Raw genomic sequence first — 20,433 nt, forward strand, 5'->3', positions numbered from 1 at the left:
TAGTCGAGTAATTAGCATACAAATTTTATAATTAATCCTAGGACTAATTAAAGGCATTAATAATTCGAAATGCTGTCATTTGACTAGAGATCCTTAATCAGCATGTAAAATAACATCCATATTTAGATTTTCATTAAAATCTGAAGAAGTTGAAAATCTGAGCAAAATATTTGGTAAGGCTATAGCCTTGGATTTTTCTTGATTTTTTTCAAAAATGGATTTTCTTGAGAATTTCAGCATAAATGCTTTTCGGTATGCTGAATACGAACCTATAGTTAAAACCCAAACATTCGTGTAATTAGTCGAGTAATTAGCATACTAATCTTATTATAATTAAATTTAGAATTAAAGGCATTAATAATGCTAAATGCTGTCATTTGACTAGAAACCCTTAATCAGCAGTAAAATAACATCTATACTCAGATTTTCATTAAAATCTGAAGAAGTTGAAAATCTGAGCAAAATATTTGGTCAGGCATACCTGGTTTTCTTGATTTTTTTCAAAAAAGGGATTTTCTTGATAATTTAAGCATAGATGCCTTTCGCTACGCTGAAGTCGAATCGGTGGTCAAAACCCAAAAATTCGTGAAATAGTCGAGTAATTAGCATACAAATTTTATTATTAATCTTAGGAGTAATTAAAGGCATTAATAATCGAAATGCTGTCATTTGACTAGAGATCCTTAATCAGCATGTAAAATAACATCTATATCCAGAATTTCATTAAAATCTGAAGAAGTTGAAAATCTGAGCAAAATATTTGGTAAGGCTATAGCCTTGGATTTTTCTTGATTTTTTTCAAAAAATGGATTTTCATAAGAATTTCAGCATAAATGCTTTTCGATATGCTGAATACGAAACTATAGTTAAAAACCAAACATTCGTGTAATTGGTTGAGTAATTAGCATACTAATCTTATAATTAAATTTAGAATTAAAGGCATTAATAATGCTAAATGCTGTCATTTGACTAGAATCCCTTAATCAGCATGTAAAATAACATCTATATTCAGATTTTCATTAAAATCTGAAGAAGTTGAAAATCTGAGCAAAATATTTGGTAAGGCTATAGCCTTGGATTTTTCTTGATTTTTTTCAAAAAATGGATTTTCTTGAAATTTAAGCATAGATGCCTTTCGGTACGCTGAATTCGAATCGGTGGTCAAAACCCAATAATTCGTGAAATTAGTCGTGTAATTAGCATACAAATTCCATTATCTATCTTAGGAGTAATTAAAGGCATTCATAATTCGAAATGCTGTCATTAGACTAGAAATCCTTAATCAGCATGTAAAATAACATCTATATCCAGATTTTCATTAAAATCTGAAGAAGTTGGAAATCTGAGCAAAATATTTGGTAAGGCTATAGCCTTGGATTTTTCTTGATTTTTTCAACAAATGGATTTTCTTGAAATTTTAAGCATAGATGCCTTTCGGTACGCTGAATTCGAATCTGTGGTCAAAACCCAATAATTCTTGAAATTAGTCGAGTAATTAGCATACAAATTTTATTATTAATCTTAGGAGTAATTAAAGGCATTAATAAATCGAAATGCTGTCATTTGACTAGAAATCCTTAATCAGCATGTAAAATCACATCTATATTCAGATTTTCATTAAAATCTGAAAAAGTTGAAAATCTGAGCAAAATATTTGGTAAGGCTGTAGCCTCGGATTTTTCTTGATTTTTTCAAAAAATGGATTTTCATAAGAATTTCAGCATAAATGCTTTTCGGTATGCTGAATACGAACCTATAGTTAAAACCCAAACATTCGTGTAATTAGTCGAGTAATTAGCATACTAATCTTATAATTAAATTTAGAATTAAAGGCATTAATAATGCTAAATGCTGTCATTTGACTAGAAACCCTTAATCAGCATGTAAAATAACATCTATATTCAGATTTTCATTAAAATCTGAAGAAGTTGAAAATCTGAGCAAAATATTTGGTAAGGCTATAGCCTTGGATTTTTCTTGATTTTTTTCAAAAAATAGATTTTCTTGAGAATTTCAGCATAAATGCTTTGCGGTATGCTAAATACGAACCTATAGTTAAAACCCAAACATTCGTGTAATTAGTCGAGTAATTAGCATACTAATCTTATTATAATTAAATTTAGAATTAAAGGCATTAATAATGCTAAATGCTGTCATTTGACTAGAAACCCTTAATCAGCATGTAAAATAACATCTATATCAGATTTTCATTAAAATCTGAAGAAGTTGAAAATCTGAGCAATATTTGGTAAGGCTATAGCCTTGGATTTTTCTTGATTTTTTCAACAAATGGATTTTCTTGAAATTTTAAGCATAGATGCCTTTCGCTACGCTGAATTCGAATCTGTGGTCAAAACCCAATAATTCTTGAAATTAGTCGAGTAATTAGCATACAAATTTTATTATTAATCTTAGGAGTAATTAAAGGCATTAATAATTCGAAATGCTGTCATTTGACTAGAAATCCTTAATCAGCATATAAAATAACATCTATACCCAGATTTTCATTAAAATCTGAAGAAGTTGAAAATCTCAGCAAAATATTTGGTGAGGCTATAGCCTTGGATTTTTCTTGATTTTTTTGAAAAAATGGATTTTCATAAGAATTTCAGCATTAATGCTTTTCGGTATGCTGAATACGAACCTATAGTTAAAACCCAAACATTCGTGTAATTAGTCGAGTAATTAGCATACTAATATTACTATAATTAAATTTAGAATTAAAGGCATTAATAATGCTAAATGCTGTCATTTCACTAAAAACCCTTAATCAGCATGTAAAATAACATCTATATTCAGATTTTCGTTAAAATCTGAAGAAGTTGAAAATCTGAGCAAAATATTTGGTAAGGCTATAGCCTTGGATTTTTCTTGATTTTTTTCAAAAATGGATTTTCTTGAGAATTTCAGCATAAATGCTTTTCGGTATGCTGAATACGAACCTATAATTAAAACCCAAACATTCGTGTAATTAGTCGAGTAATTAGCATACTAATCTTATTATAATTAAATTTAGAATTAAAGGCATTAATAATGCTAAATGCTGTCATTTCACTAGAAACCCTTAATCAGCATGTAAAATAACATCTATACTCAGATTTTCATTAAAATCTGAAAAAGTTGAAAATCTGAGCAAAATATTTGGATTTTCCTTGATTTTTTTCAAAATATGGATTTTCTTGATATTTTAAGCATAGATGCCTTTCGCTACGCTGAAGTCGAATCGGTGGTCAAAACCCAAAAATTCGTGAAATTAGTAGAGTAATTAGCATACAAATTTTATTATTAATCTTAGGAGTAATTAAAGGCATTAATAATTCGAAATGCTGTCATTTGACTAGAAATCCTTAATCAGCATGTAAAATCACATCTATATTCAGATTTTCATTAAAATCTGAAAAAGTTGAAAATCTGAGCAAAATATTTGGTAAGGCTGTAGCCTCGGATTTTTCTTGATTTTTTTCAAAAAATGGATTTTCATAAGAATTTCAGCATAAATGCTTTTCGGTATGCTGAATACGAACCTATAGTTAAAACCCAAACATTCGTGTAATTAGTCGAGTAATTAGCATACTAATCTTATAATTAAATTTAGAATTAAAGGCATTAATAATGCTAAATGCTGTCATTTGACTAGAAACCCTTAATCAGCATGTAAAATAACATCTATATTAAGATTTTCATTAAAATCTGAAGAAGTTGAAAATCTGAGCAAAATATTTGGTAAGGCTATAGCCTTGGATTTTTCTTGATTTTTTTGAAAAAATAGATTTTCTTGAAACTTTAATCATAGATGCCTTTCGCTACGCTGAATTCGAATCTGTGGTCAAAACCCAATAATTCGCGAAATTAGTCGAGTAATTAGCATACAAATTCCATTATCTATCTTAGGAGTAATAAAAGGCATTAATAATTCGAAATGCTGTCATTTGACTAGAGATCCTTAATCAGCATGTAAAATAACATCTATATCCAGAATTTCATTAAAATCTGAAGAAGTTGAAAATCTGAGCAAAATATTTGGTAAGGCTATAGCCTTGGATTTTTTCTTGATTTTTTTCAAAAAATGGATTTTCTTGAAATTTGAAGCATAGATGCCTTTCGGTACGCTGAATTCGAATCGGTGGTCAAAACCCAATAATTCGTGAAATTAGTCCTGTAATTAGCATACAAATTCCATTATCTATCTTAGGAGTAATTAAAGGCATTCATAATTCGAAATGCTGTCATTAGACTAGAAATCCTTAATCAGCATGTAAAATAACATCTATATCCAGATTTTCATTAAAATCTAAAGAAGTTGAAAATCTGAGCAAAATATTTGGTAAGGCTATAGCCTTGGATTTTTCTTGATTTTTTCAACAAATGGATTTTCTTGAAATTTAAGCATAGATGCCTTTCGGTACGCTGAATTCGAATCTGTGGTCAAAACCCAATAATTCTTGAAATTAGTCGAGTAATTAGCATACAAATTTTATCATTAATCTTAGGAGTAATTAAAGGCATTAATAATTCGAAATGCTGTCATTTGACTAGAAATCCTTAATCAGCATATAAAATAACATCTATACCCAGATTTTCATTAAAATCTGAAGAAGTTGAAAATCTCAGCAAAATATTTGGTGAGGCTATAGCCTTGGATTTTTTTTGATTTTTTTGAAAAAATGGATTTTCATAAGAATTTCAGCATTAATGCTTTTCGGTATGCTGAATACGAACCTATAGTTAAAACCCAAACATTCGTGTAATTAGTCGAGTAATTAGCATACTAATATTATTATAATTAAATTTAGAATTGAAGGCATTAATAATGCTAAATACTGTCATTTGACTAGAAACCCTTAATCAGCATGTAAAATAACATCTATATTCAGATTTTCGTTAAAATCTGAAGAAGTTGAAAATCTGAGCAAAATATTGGATTTTTCTTGATTTTTTTCAAAAATGGATTTTCTTGAGAATTTCAGCATAAATGCTTTTCGGAATGCTGAATACGAACCTATAGTTAAAACCCAAACATTCGTGTAATTAGTCGAGTAATTAGCATACTAATCTTATTATAATTAAATTTAGAATTAAAGGCATTAATAATGCTAAATGCTGTCATTTAACTAGAAACCCTTAATCAGCATGTAAAATAACATCTATACTCAGATTTTCATTAAAATCTGAAGAAGTTGAAAATCTGAGCAAAATATTTGGTAAGGCTATAGCCTTGGATTTTTCTTGATTTTTTTCAAAAAATGGATTTTCTTGATATTTTAAGCATAGATGCCTTTTGCTACGCTGAAGTCGAATCGGTGGTCAAAACCCAAAAATTCGTGAAATTAGTAGAGTAATTAGCATACAAATTTTATTATTAATCTTAGGAGTAATTAAAGGCATTAATAATTCGAAATGCTGTCATTTGACTAGAAATCCTTAATCAGCATGTAAAATCACATCTATATTCAGATTTTTATTAAAATCTGAAAAAGTTGAAAATCTGAGCAAAATATTTGGTAAGGCTGTAGCCTCGGATTTTTCTTGATTTTTTTCAAAAAATGGATTTTCATAAGAATTTCAGCATAAATGCTTATCGGTATGCTGAATACGAACCTACAGTTAAAACCCAAACATTCGTGTAATTAGTCGAGTAAATAGCATACTAATCTTATAATTAAATTTAGAATTAAAGGCATTAATAATGCTAAATGCTGTCATTTGACTAGAAACCCTTAATCAGAATGTAAAATAACATCTATATTCAGATTTTCATTAAAATCTGAAGAAGTTGAAAATCTGAGCAAAATATTTGGTAAGGCTATAGCCTTGGATTTTTCTTGATTTTTTTCAAAAAATGGATTTTCTTGAAATTTTAATCATAGATGCCTTTCGCTACGCTGAATTCGAATCTGTAGTCAAACCCAATAATTCGCGAAATTAGTCGAGTAATTAGCATACAAATTTTATTATTAATCTTAGGAGTAATAAAAGGCATTAATAATTCGAAATGCTGTCATTTGACTAGAGATCCTTAATCAGCATGTAAAATAACATCTATATCCAGAATTTCATTAAAATCTGAAGAAGTTGAAAATCTGAGCAAAATATTTGGCAAGGCTATAGCCTTGGATTTTTCTTGATTTTTTTCAAAAAATGGATTTTCATAAGAATTTCAGCATAAATGCTTTTCGATATGCTGAATACGAAACTATAGTTAAAACCCAAACATTCGTGTAATTGGTTGAGTAATTAGCATACTAATCTTATAATTAAATTTAGAATTAAAGGCATTAATAATGCTAAATGCTGTCATTTGACTAGAATCCCTTAGTCAGCATGTAAAATAACATCTATACTCAGATTTTCATTAAAATCTGAAGAAGTTGAAAATCTGAGCAAAATATTTGGTAAGGCTATAGCCTTGGATTTTTCTTGATTTTTTTCAAAAAATGGATTTTCTTGAAATTTTAAGCATAGATGCCTTTCGGTACGCTGAATTCGAATCTGTGGTCAAAACCCAATAATTCTTGAAATTAGTCGAGTAATTAGTATACAAATTTTATTATTAATCTTAGGAGTAATTAAAGGCATTAATAATTCGAAATGCTGTCATTTGACTAGAAATCCTTAATCAGCATATAAAATAACATCTATACCCAGATTTTCATTAAAATCTGAAGAAGTTGAAAATCTCAGCAAAATATTTGGTGAGGCTATAGCCTTGGATTTTTCTTGATTTTTTTGAAAAAATGGATTTTCATAAGAATTTCAGCATTAATGCTTTTCGGTATGCTGAATACGAACATATAGTTAAAACCCAAACATTCGTGTAATTAGTCGAGTAATTAGCATACTAATATTATTATAATTAAATTTAGAATTAAAGGCATTAATAATGCTAAATGCTGTCATTTGACTAGAAACCCTTAATCAGCATGTAAAATCACATCTATATTCAGATTTTCGTTAAAATCTGAAGAAGTTGAAAATCTGAGCAAAATATTTGGTCAGGCTATAGCCTTGGATTTTTCTTGATTTTTTTCAAAAATGGATTTTCTTGAGAATTTCAGCATAAATGCTTTTCGGTATGCTGAATACGAACCTATAGTTAAAACCCAAACATTCGTGTAATTAGTCGAGTAATTAGCATACTAATCTTATTATACTTAAATTTAGAATTAAAGGCATTAATGATGCTAAATGCTGTCATTTGACTAGAAACCCTTAATCAGCATGTAGAATAACATCTATACTCAGATTTTCATTAAAATCTGAAAAAGTTGAAAATCTGAGCAAAATATTTGGTAAGGCTATAGCCTTGGATTTTTCTTGATTTTTTTCAAAAAATGGATTTTCTTGATATTTTAAGCATAGATGCCTTTCGCTACGCTGAAGTCGAATCGGTGGTCAAAACCCAAAAATTCGTGAAATTAGTAGAGTAATTAGCATACAAATTTTATTATTACTCTTATGAGTAATTAAAGGCATTAATAATTCGAAATGCTGTCATTTGACTAGAAATCCTTAATCAGCATGTAAAATCACATCTATATTCAGATTTTCATTAAAATCTGAAAAAGTTGAAAATCTGAGCAAAATATTTGGTAAGGCTGTAGCCTCGGATTTTTCTTGATTTTTTTCAAAAAATGGATTTTCATAAGAATTTCAGCATAAATGCTTTTCGGTATGCTGAATACGAACCTATAGTTAAAACCCAAACATTCGTGTAATTAGTCGAGTAATTAGCATACTAATCTTATAATTAAATTTAGAATTAAAGGCATTAATAATGCTAAATGCTGTCATTTGACTAGAAACCCTTAATCAGCATGTAAAATAACATCGATATTCAGATTTTCATTAAAATGTGAAGAAGTTGAAAATCTTGGATTTTTCTTGATTTTTTTAAACAAATGGATTTTCTTGAAATTTTAAGCATAGATGCCTTTCGGTACGCTGAATTCGAATCTGTGGTCGAAACCCAATAATTCGTGAAATTAGTCGAGTAATTAGCATACAAATTTTATTATTACTCTTAGGAGTAATTAAAGGCATTAATAATTCGAAATGCTGTCATTTGACTAGATATCCTTAATCAGCATGTAAAATAACATCTATATCCAGAATTTCAGTAAAATCTGAAGAAGCTGAAAATCTGAGCAAAATATTTTTCTTGATTTTTTTTCAAAAAATGGATTTTCTTGAGAATTTCAGCATAAATGCTTTGCGGTATGCTGAATACGAACCTATAATTAAAACCCAAACATTCGTGTAATTAGTCGAGTAATTAGCATACTTAATCTTATTATAATTAAATTTAGAATTAAAGGCATTAATAATGCTAAATGCTGTCATTTGACTAGAAACCCTTAATCAGCATGTAAAATAACATCTATACTCAGATTTTCATTAAAATCTGAAAAAGTTGAAAATCTGAGCAAAATATTTGGTAAGGCTATAGCCTTCGATTTTTCTTGATTTTTTTCAAAAAATGGATTTTCTTGAAATTTTAAGCATAGATGCCTTTCGGTACGCTGAATTCGAATCTGTGGTCAAAACCCAATAATTTTTGAAATTAGTCGAGTAATTAGTATACAAATTTTATTATTAATCTTAGGAGTAATTAAAGGCATTAATAATTCGAAATGCTGTCATATGACTAGAAATCCTTAATCAGCATATAAAATAACATCTATACCCAGATTTTCATTAAAATCTGAAGTTGAAAATGTCAGCAAAATATTTGGTAAGGCTATAGCCTTGGATTTTTCTTGATTTTTTTGAAAAAATGGATTTTCATAAGAATTTCAGCATTAATGCTTTTCGGTATGCTGAATACGAACCTATAGTTAAAACCCAAACATTCGTGTAATTAGTCGAGTAATTAGCATACTAATATTATTATAATTAAATTTAGAATTAAAGGCATTAATAATGCTAAATGCTGTCATTTGACTAGAAACCCTTAATCAGCATGTAAAATAACATCTATATTCAGATTTTCGTTAAAATCTGAAGAAGTTGAAAATCTGAGCAAAATATTTGGTAAGGCTATAGCCTTGGATTTTTCTTGATTTTTTCAAAAAATGGATTTTCTTGAAATTTTAAGCATAGATGCCTTACGCTACGCTGAAGTCGAATCGGTGGTCAAAACCCAAAAATTCGTGAAATTAATAGAGTAATTAGCATACAAATTTTATTATTAATCTTAGGAGTAATTAAAGGCATTAATAATTCGAAATGCTGTCATTTGACTAGAAATCCTTAATCAGCATGTAAAATCACATCTATATTCAGATTTTCATTAAAATCTGAAGAAGTTGAAAATCTGAGCAAAATATTTTTCTTGATTTTTTAAAAAAATGGATTTTCTTGAAATTTTAAGCATAGATGCCTTTCGGTACGCTGAATTCGAATCGGTGGTCAAAACCCAATAATTCGTGAAATTAGTCGAGTGATTAGCATACAAATTCTATTATTAATCTTAGGAGTAATTAAAGGCATTAATAATTCGAAATGGTGTCATTTGACTAGAAATCCTTAATCAGCATGTAAAATAACATCTATATCTAGATTATCATTAAAATGTGAAGAAGTTGAAAATCTGAGCAAAATATTTGGTAAGGCTATATTCTTGGATTTTTCTTGATTTTTTCAACAAATGGATTTTCTTGAAATTTTAAGCATACATGCCTTTCGGTACGCTGAATTCGAATCTGTGGTCGAAACTCAATAATTCGTGAAATTAGTCGAGTAATTAGCATACAAATTTTATTATTACTCTTAGGAGTAATTAAAGGCATTAATAATTCGAAATGCTGTCATTTGACTAGAGATCCTTAATCAGCATGTAAAATAACATCTATATCCAGAATTTCAGTAAAATCTGAAGAAGTTGAAAATCTGAGCAAAATATTTGGTAAGGCTATAGCCTTGGATTTTTCTTGATTTTTTTCAAAAAATGGATTTTCTTGAGAATTTCAGCATAAATGCTTTGCGGTATGCTGAATACGAACCTATAATTAAAACCCAAACATTCGTGTAATTAGTCGAGTAATTAGCATGCTAATCTTATTATAATTAAATTTAGAATTAAAGGCATTAATAATGCTAAATGCTGTAATTTGACTAGAAACCCTTAATCAGCATGTAAAATAACATCTATACTCAGATTTTCATTAAAATCTGAAAAAGTTGAAAATCTGAGCATTTTCAAAAAATGGATTTTTTTGAAATTTTAAGCATAGATGCCTTTCGGTACGCTGAATTCGAATCTGTGGTCAAAACCCAATAATTCTTGAAATTAGTCGAGTAATTAGCATACAAATTTTATTATTAATCTTAGGAGTAATTAAAGGCATTAATAATTCGAAATGCTGTCATTTGACTACAAATCCTTAATCAGCATATAAAATAACATCTATACCCAGATTTTCATTAAAATCTGAAGAAGTTGAAAATCTCAGCAAAATATTTGGTAAGGCTATAGCCTTGGATTTTTCTTGATTTTTTTTGAAAAACGGATTTTCATAAGAATTTCAGCATTAATGCTTTTCGGTATGCTGAATACGAACATATAGTTAAAACCCAAACATTCGTGTAATTAGTCGAGTAATTAGCATACTAATATTATTATAATTAAATTTAGAATTAAAGGCATTAATAATGCTAAATGCTGTCATTTGACTAGAAACCCTTAATCAGCATGTAAAATAACATCTATATTCAGATTTTCGTTAAAATCTGAAGAAGTTGAAAATCTGAGCAAAATATTTGGTAAGGCTATAGCCTTGGATTTTTCTTGATTTTTTTCAAAAATGGATTTTCTTAAGAATTTCAGCATAAATGCTTTTCAGTATCCTGAATACGAACCTATAGTTAAAACCCAAACATTCGTGTAATTAGTCGAGTAATTAGCATACTAATCTTATTATAATTAAATTTAGAATTAAAGGCATTAATAATGCTAAATGCTGTCATTTGACTAGAAATCCTTAATCAGCATGTAAAATAACATCTATATCCAGATTTTCATTAAAATCTGAAGAAGTTAAAAATCTGAGCAAAATATTTGGTAAGGCTATAGCCTTGGATTTTTCTTGATTTTTTCAACAAATGGATTTTCTTGAGAATTTCAGTATAGATGCTTTTCGGTATGCTGAGTACGAATCTGTGGTCAAAAATCAAAAATTCGTGAAATTAGTCGAGTAATTAGCACACTATTTTTTTTTATAATTAATCTTAGTAATTAAAGGCATTAAAAGTGGGAAATCCTGTCATTTGACTAGAAATCCTTCATCAGCATGTATAATAACATCTACATCCAGATTTTCATTAAAATCTGAAGAAGTTGAAAATCTGAGCAAAATATTTGGTAAGGCTATAGCCTTGGATTTTTCTTGATTTTTTCAAAAATGGATTTTCTTAAGAATTTCAGCATAAATGCTTTTCAGTATCCTGAATACGAACCTATAGTTAAAACCCAAACATTCGTGTAATTAGTCGAGTAATTAGCATACTAATCTTATTATAATTAAATTTAGAATTAAAGGCATTAATAATGCTAAATGCTGTCATTTGACTAGAAATCCTTAATCAGCATGTAAAATAACATCTATATCCAGATTTTCATTAAAATCTGAAGAAGTTGAAAATCTGAGCAAAATATTTGGTAAGGCTATAGCCTTGGATTTTTCTTGATTTTTTCAACAAATGGATTTTCTTGAGAATTTCAGTATAGATGCTTTTCGGTATGCTGAGTACGAATCTGTGGTCAAAAATCAAAAATTCGTGAAATTAGTCGAGTAATTAGCACACTATTTTTTTTTATAATTAATCTTAGTAATTAAAGGCATTAAAAGTGGGAAATCCTGTCATTTGACTAGAAATCCTTCATCAGCATGTATAATAACATCTATATCCAGATTTTCATTAAAATCTGAAGAAGTTGAAAATCTGAGCAAAATATTTGGTAAGGCTATAGCCTAGGATTTTTCTTGATTTTTTTTTTCAAAAAATGTATTTTCTTGAAAATTTCAACTGAAATGCTTTTCGGTATAGTGAATAAGAATCTGCGGTTAAAACCCAAAAATTCGTGTAATTACTCGAGTAATTAGCATACTAACTTAATTATAATTAATTTTAGGAGTAATTAAAGCCATTAAAAGTGGGAAATGCTGTCATTTGACTAGAAATCCTTAATCAGCTTGTAAAATAACATCGATATCGAGATTTTCATTAAAATCTGAAGAAGCTGAAATTCTGGTCAAAAGGATTTTTCTTGATTTTTTTTTCAAAAAATGTATTTTCTTGAAAATTTCAGCATAAATGCGTTTCGGTATGCTGAATACGAATCTGTGGTTGAAACCCAAAAATTCGTGTAATTAGTCGAGTAATTAGCACACTAATTTTAAAATTAATCTTAGGCGTAATTAAAGGCATTAATAATGCGAAATGCTGTGATTTGACTAGAAATCCTTAATCAGCATGTAAAATAACATATATATCTAGATTTTCATTAAAATCTGAAGAAGTTGAAAATCTGAGCAAAATATTTGGATTTTTCTTGATTTTTTTCAAAAAATGGATTTTCTTGAAATTTTAAGCATAGATGCCTTTCGGTACGCTGAATTCGAATCGGTGGTCAAAACCCAATAATTCGTGTAATTAGTCGAATAATTAGCATGCTAATTTTATAATTAATCTTAGGAGTAATTAAAGGCATCAATAATGCGAAATGCTGTCATTTGACTAGAAATCCTTAATCAGCATGTAAAATAACATCTATATCCAGATTTTCATTAAAATCTGAAGAAGCTGAATATCTGAGCAAAATATTTGTTAAGGCTATAGCCTGGGATTTTTCTTGATTTTTTCAAAAAATGGATTTTCTTGAAATTTTAAGAATAGATGCCTTTCGGTACGCTGAATTCGAATCGGTGGTCAAAACCCAAAAATTCGTGAAATTAGTCGAGTAATTAGCATACAAATTTTATTATTAATCTTAGGAGTAATTAAAGGCATTAATAATTCGAAATGCTGTCATTTGACTAGAAATCCTTAATCAGCATGTAAAATAACATCTGTATCCAGATTTTCATTAAAATCTGAAGTTGAAAATCTGAGCAAAATATTTTTTCAAAAAATGGATTTTCTTGAGAATTTCAGCACAAATGCTTTTCGGTATGCTGAATACGAACCTATAGTTAAAACCCAAACATTCGTGTAATTAGTCGAGCAATTAGCATACTAATCTTATGATAATTAATTTTAGAATTAAAGGCATTAATAATGCTAAATGCTGTTATTTGACTAAAAACCCTTAATCAGCATGTAAAATAACATCTATATTCAGATTTTCATTCAAATCTGAAGAAGTTGAAAATCTGAGGAAAAGATTTTTTTCAAAAAATGGATTTTCTTGAAATTTTAAGCATAGATGCCTTTCGGTACGCTGAATTTGAATAGGTGGTCAAAACCCAAAAATTCGTGTAATTAGTCGAATAATTAGCATACTAATTTTATAATCAATCTTAGGAGTAATTAAAGGCATCAATAATGCGAAATGCTGTCATTTGACTAAAAAATCTTAATCAGCATGTAAAATAACATCCATATTTAGATTTTCATTAAAATCTGGAGAAGTTGAAAATCTGAGCAAAATATTTGGATTTTTCTTGATTTTTTTCAAAAAATGGATTTTCTTGAGAATTTCAGCATAAATGCTTTTCGGTATGCTGAATACGAACCTACAGTTAAAACCCAAACATTCGTGTAATTAGTCGAGTAATTAGCATACTAATCTTATTATAATTAAATTTAGAATTAAAGGCATTAATAATGCTAAATGCTGTCATTTGACTAGAAACCGTTAATCAGCATGTAAAATAACATCTATATTCAGATTTTCATTAAAATCTCAAGAATCTGAAAATCTGAGCAAAAGATTTTTTTCAAAAAATGGATTTTCTTGAAATTTTAAGCATATATGCCTTTCGGTACGCTGAATTCGAATCTGTGGTCAAAACCCAAAAATTCGTGAAATTAGTTGAGTAATTAGCATACAAATTTATTATTAATCTTGGGAGTAATTAAAGGCATTAATAATTCGAAATGCTGTCATTTGACTAGAAATCCTTAATCAGCATGTAAAATAACATCTATATCCAGATTTTCATTAAAATCTGAAGAAGTTGAAAATCTGAGCAAAATATTTGGTAAGGCTTGGATTTTTCTTGAATTTTTTGAAAAAATGGATTTTCATAAGAATTTCAGCATTAATGCTTTTCGGTATGCTGAATACGAACCTATAGTTAAAACCCAAACATTCGTGTAATTAGTCGAGTAATTACCATACTAATCTTATAATTGAATCTAGAATTAAAGGCATTAATAATGCTAAATGCTGTCATTTGACTAGAAACCCTTAATCAGCATGTAAAATCACATCTATATTCAGATTTTCGTTAAAATCTGAAGAAGTTGAAAATCTGAGCAAAATATTTGGATTTTTCTTGATGTTTTTCAAAAAATGGATTTTCTTGAAATTTTAAGCATAGATGCCTTTCGGTACGCTGAATTCGAATCGGTGGTCAAAACCCAATAATTCGTGAAATTAGTCGAGTAATTAGCATACAAATTCTATTATTAATCTTAGGAGTAATTAAAGGCATTAATAATTCGAAATGCTGTCATTTGACTAGAAATCCTTAATCAGCATGTAAAATAACATCTATATCCAGATTTTCATTAAAATCTGAAGAAGTTGAAAATCTGAGCAAAATATTTGGTAAGGCTATAGCCTTGGATTTTTCTTGATTTTTTCAACAAATGGATTTTCTTGAAATTTTAAGCATAGATACCTTTCGGTACGCTGAATTCGAATCTGTGGTCAAAACCCAAAAATCGTGAAATTAGTCGAGTAATTAGCATACAAATTTTATTATTAATCTTAGGAGTAATTAAAGGCATTAAAAATTCGAAATGCTGTCATTTGACTAAAAATCCTTAATCAGCATGTAAAATAACATCTATATCCAGATTTTCATTAAAATCTGAAGAAGTTGAAAATCTGAGCAAAATATTTGGATTTTTCTTGATTTTTTTTAAAAAAATGGATTTTCATAAGAATTTCAGCATAAATGCTTTTCGGTATACTGAATACGAACCTATAGTTAAAACTCAAACATTCGTGTAATTAGTCGAGTAATTAGCATACTAATCTTATAATTAAATTTAGAATTAAAGGCATTAATAATGCTAAATGCTGTCATTTGACTAGAAACCCTTAATCAGCATGTAAAATAACATCTATATTCAGATTTTCATTAAAATCTGAAGAAGTTGAAAATCTGAGCAAAATATTTGGTAAGGCTATAGCCTTGGATTTTTCTTGATTTTTTTCAAAAAATGGATTTTCTTGAAATTTTAAGCACAGATGTCTTTCGGTACGCTGAATTCGAATCGGTGGTCAAACTCAATAATTCGTGAAATTAGTCGAGTAATTATTATACAAATTCTATTATAAATCTTAGGAGTAATTAAAGGCATTAATAATTCGAAATGCTGTCATTTGACTAGAAATCCTTAATCAGCATGTAAAATAACATCTATATCCAGATTTTCATTAAAATCTGAAGTTGAAAATCTAAGCAAAATATTTTTTTTCAAAAAATGGATTTTCATAAGAATTTCAGCATAAATGCTTTTCGGTATGCTGAATACGAACCTATAGTTAAAACCCAAACATTCGTGTAATTAGTCGAGTAATTACCATACTAATCTTATAATTGAATCTAGTTTAAAGGCATTAATAATGCTAAATGCTGTCATTTGACTAGAAACCCTTAATCAGCATGTAAAATAACATCTATATTCAGATTTTCATTAAAATCTGAAGAAGTTGAAAATCTGAGCAAAATATTTGGTAAGGCTCTAGCCTTGGATTTTTCTTGATTTTTTTCAAAAAATGGATTTTCTTGAGAATTTCAGCATAAATGCTTTTCGGTATGCTGAATACGAACCTATAGTTAAAACCCAAACATTCGTGTAATTAGTCCAGTAATTAGCATACTAATCTTATTATAATTAAATTTAGAATTAAAGGCATTAATAATGCTAAATGCTGCCATTTGACTAGAAACCCTTAATCAGCATGTAAAATAACATCTATACTCAGATTTTCATTAAAATCTGAAGAAGTTGAAAATCTGAGCAAAATATTTGGTCAGGCCTTGGATTTTTCTTGATTTTTTTCAAAAAATGGATTTTCTTGAAATTTTAAGCAGAGATGCCTTTCGCTACGCTGAAGTCGAATCGGTGGTCAAAACCCAAAAATTCGTGAAATTAGTAGAGTAATTAGCATACAAATTTTATTATTAATCTTAGGAGTAATTAAAGGCATTAATAATTCGAAATGCTGTCATTTGACTAGAAATCCTTAATCAGCATGTAAAATAACCTCTATATCAGATTTTCATTAAAATCTGAAGAAGTTGAAAATCTGAGCAAAATATTTGGTAAGGCTATAGCCTTGGATTTTTCTTCATTTTTTCAACAAATGGATTTTCTTGAAATTTTAAGCATAGATGCCTTTCTGTACGCTGAATTCGAATCTGTGGTCAAAACCCAAAAATTCGTGAAATTAGTCGAGTAATTAGCATACAAATTTTATTATTAATCTTAGGAGTAATTAAAGGCATTAATAATTCGAAATGCTGTCATTTGACTTGAAATCCTTAATCAGCATGTAAAATAACATCTATATTTAGATTTTCATTAAAATCTGAAGTTGAAAATCTGAGCAACATATTTGGATTTTTGATTTTTTTTAAAAAATGGATTTTCTTGAAATTTTAAGCATAGATGCCTTTCGGTACGCTGAATTCGAATCTGTGGTCAAAACCCAAAAATTCGTGAAATTAGTCGAGTAATTAGCAAATTTTATTATTAATCTTAGGAGTAATTAAAGGCATTAATAATTCGAAATGCTGTCATTTGACTAGAAATCCTTAATCAGCATGTAAAATAACATCTATATCCAGATTTTCATTAAAATCTGAAGAAGTTGAAAATCTGGATTTTCTTGAAATTTTAAGCATAGATGGCTTTCGGTACGCTGAATTCGAATCTGGCAAAACCCTAAAAATTCGTGAAATTAGTCGAGTAATTAGCGTACAAATTTTACAATCAATCTTAGTAATTAAAGGCGTTAATAATGTGAAATGGTGTCATTTATCTAGAAATCCTTAATCAGCATTTAAATAATATCTATATCCAGATTTTCAAGAAAATCTGAAGAAGTAGAAAATCTGAGCAAAATATTTGGTGAGACTAGGATTTTTCTAGATTTCTTTTTTTAAAAAATGGATTTTCTTGAAATTTTCAGCATAATGCTTTTCGGTATGCTGAATCGAACTGTGGTTAAAACCCAAAATTCGTGTAATTAGTCGAGTAATTAGCATAACTAATTTTATAATAATTTAGAGTAATAAAGGCATTAATTTGCGTAAATGCTGTCATTTGACTAAAATCCTTAATCAGCATGAAAAAAAAAAAAAAAAAAAAAAAAAAAAAAAAAAAAAAAAAAAAAAAAAAAAAAAAAAAAAAAAAAAAAAAAAAAAAAAAAAAAAAAAAAAAAAAAAAAAAAAAAAAAAAAAAAAAAAAAAAAAAAAAAAAAAAAAAAAAAAAAAAAAAAAAAAAAAAAAAAAAAAAAAAAAAAAAAAAAAAAAAAAAAAAAAAAAAAAAAAAAAAAAAAAAAAAAAAAAAAAAAAAAAAAAAAAAAAAAAAAAAAAAAAAAAAAAAAAAAAAAAAAAAAAAAAAAAAAAAAAAAAAAAAAAAAAAAAAAAAAAAAAAAAAAAAAAAAAAAAAAAAAAAAAAAAAAAAAAAAAAAAAAAAAAAAAAAAATTTTTTTTTTTTTTTTTTTTTTTTTTTTTTTTTTTTTTTTTTTTTTTTTTTTTTTTTTTTTTTTTTTTTTTTTTTTTTTTTTTTTTTTTTTTTTTTTTTTTTTTTTTTTTTTTTTTTTTTTTTTTTTTTTTTTTTTTTTTTTTTTTTTTTTTTTTTTTTTTTTTTTTTTTTTTTTTTTTTTTTTTTTTTTTTTTTTTTTTTTTTTTTTTTTTTTTTTTTTTTTTTTTTTTTTTTTTTTTTTTTTTTTTTTTTTTTTTTTTTTTTTTTTTTTTTTTTTTTTTTTTTTTTTTTTTTTTTTTTTTTTTTTTTTTTTTTTTTTTTTTTTAGCATACAAATTTTATTATTAATCTTAGGAGTAATTAAAGGCATTAATAATTCGAAATGGTGTCATTTGACTAGAAATCCTTAATCAGCATGTAAAATAACATCTATATCCAGATTTTCATTTAAATCTGAAGTTGAAAATCTGAGCAAAATATTTGGTAAGGCTATAGCCTTGGATTTTTCTTGATTTTTTTCAACAAATGGATTTTCTTGAGAATTTCAGCATAAATGCTTTTCGGTCTGCTGAATACGAATCTGTGGTTAAAACCCAAACATTCGTGTAATTAGTCGAGTAATTAGCATACTAATCTTACTATAATTAAATTTAGGAGTAATTAAAGGCATTAATAATGCTAAATGCTGTCATTTGACTAGAAATCCTTAATCAGCATGTACAATAACATCTATATTCAGATTTTCATTAAAATCTGAAGAAGTTGAAAATCTGAGCAAAATATTTGTTAGGCCCTTGGATTTTTCTTGATTTTTTTTTCAAAAAATGGATTTTCTTGAAATTTTAAGCATAGATGCCTTTCGGGACGCTGAATTCGAATCGGTGGTCAAAACCCAAAAATTCGTGAAATTAGTCGAGTAATTAGCATACAAATTTTATTATAATCAATCTTAGTAATTAAAGGCATTAATAATGCGAAATGGTGTCATTTGACTAGAAATCCTTAATCAGCATTTAATATCTATATCCAGATTTTCATTAAAATCTGAAAAACTTGAAAATCTGAGCAAAATATCTGGTGAGACTAGGATTTTTCTAGATTTCTTTTTTTTTTTTCAAAAAATGGATTTTCTTGAACTTTTCAGCATAGATGCTTTTCAGTATGCTGAATGCGAATCTGTGGTTAAAACCCAAAAATTCGTGTAATTAGTCGAGTAATTAGCATAATAATTTTATTATAATTTTAGGAGTAATCAAGGGCATTAATTGTGCGAAATGCTGTCATTTGACTAGAAATCCTTAATCAGCATGTAAAATTACATCTATATACACATTTTTATTAAAATTTGAGTAAGTTGAAAATCTGAGCAAAATATTTTCTTGATTTTTTTCAAGAAATGGATTTTCTTGAGAATTTCAGCATAGATGCTTTTCGGTATGCTGAGTACGAATCTGTGGTCAAAAACCAAAAATTCGTGAAATTAGTCGAGTAATTAGCACACTAATTTTTTTATAATCAATCTTAGTAATTAAAGGCATTAAAAGTGGGAAATCCTGTCATTTGACTAGAAATCCTTAATCAGCATGTAAAATAACATCTATATCCAGATTTTCATTAAAATTTCATTAATTACTCGACTAATTACACGAATTTTTGGGTTTCAACCACAGATTCGTATTCAGCATACCGAAAAGCATCTATGATGAAATTCTCAAGAAAATCCATTTCTTGAAAAAAAAAATCAAGAAAAATATTTTGCTCAAATTTTCAACTTCTTCAGATTTTAATGAAAATCTGGATATAGATATTATTTTAAAAGCTGATTAAGGATTTCTAATCAAATGACAGCATTTCGCATTATTAATGCCTTTAATTACTCCTAAGATTAATTAGAATAAAATTAGTATGCTAATTACTCGACTAATTACACGAATTTTTGGGTTTTGACCACAGATTCGTATTCAGCATACCGAAACGCATCTATACTGAAATTTTCAGGAAAATCTATTTTTTCCAAAAAATCAATTTTCAACCTCTTCAGATTTTAATGAAAATCTGGGAATATGTGGGTATTCTATATGGTGATTAAGGATATCGAATCAAAAGACTGCATTTCGTAAAATTAAGCGCTTAATTACATACTTAAGATTAATTATAATTATATTATGCTAATTACTCGACTAATTACACGAATTTTAAGGTTTTGACCACAGATTCTTATTCAGCAGACGTAAAAGCATCTATGATGAAATTTTCAGAAAAATCTATGATTTCAAAAAAAAAAAATCAAGAAAAATCCAATATTTTTCTGATTTTCAACTTGTTCAGATTTTAATGAAAATCTGGGTATATGTGGTACTCCTTATCGTGATTAAGTGTATCGAGTCAAAAGACTGCATTTCGTAAAATTAAGTGCTTAATTACATACTTAAGATTAATTATAATTATATTAATATTCTAATTACTCGAATTTTATGGTCTTGACCACAGATTCTTATTCAGCAGACGTAAAAGCATCTATGTTGAAATGTTCAGAAAAATCTAT

The 20,433-nt window shown here is 27.4% G+C and overlaps 1 protein-coding gene across 1 annotated transcript in view; it reads right to left on the reverse strand.

The window, feature by feature from the left end:
* LOC139751150 (uncharacterized) overlaps nucleotides 1–20,433 on the reverse strand; it is a 97,818-nt gene that overhangs the window by 74,142 nt on the left and 3,243 nt on the right. The gene's annotated exons all lie outside the window — the stretch shown is intronic.

Source organism: Panulirus ornatus, chromosome 11 (genome assembly GCF_036320965.1).
Source record: "Panulirus ornatus isolate Po-2019 chromosome 11, ASM3632096v1, whole genome shotgun sequence".
NCBI lineage: Eukaryota > Metazoa > Arthropoda > Malacostraca > Decapoda > Palinuridae > Panulirus > Panulirus ornatus.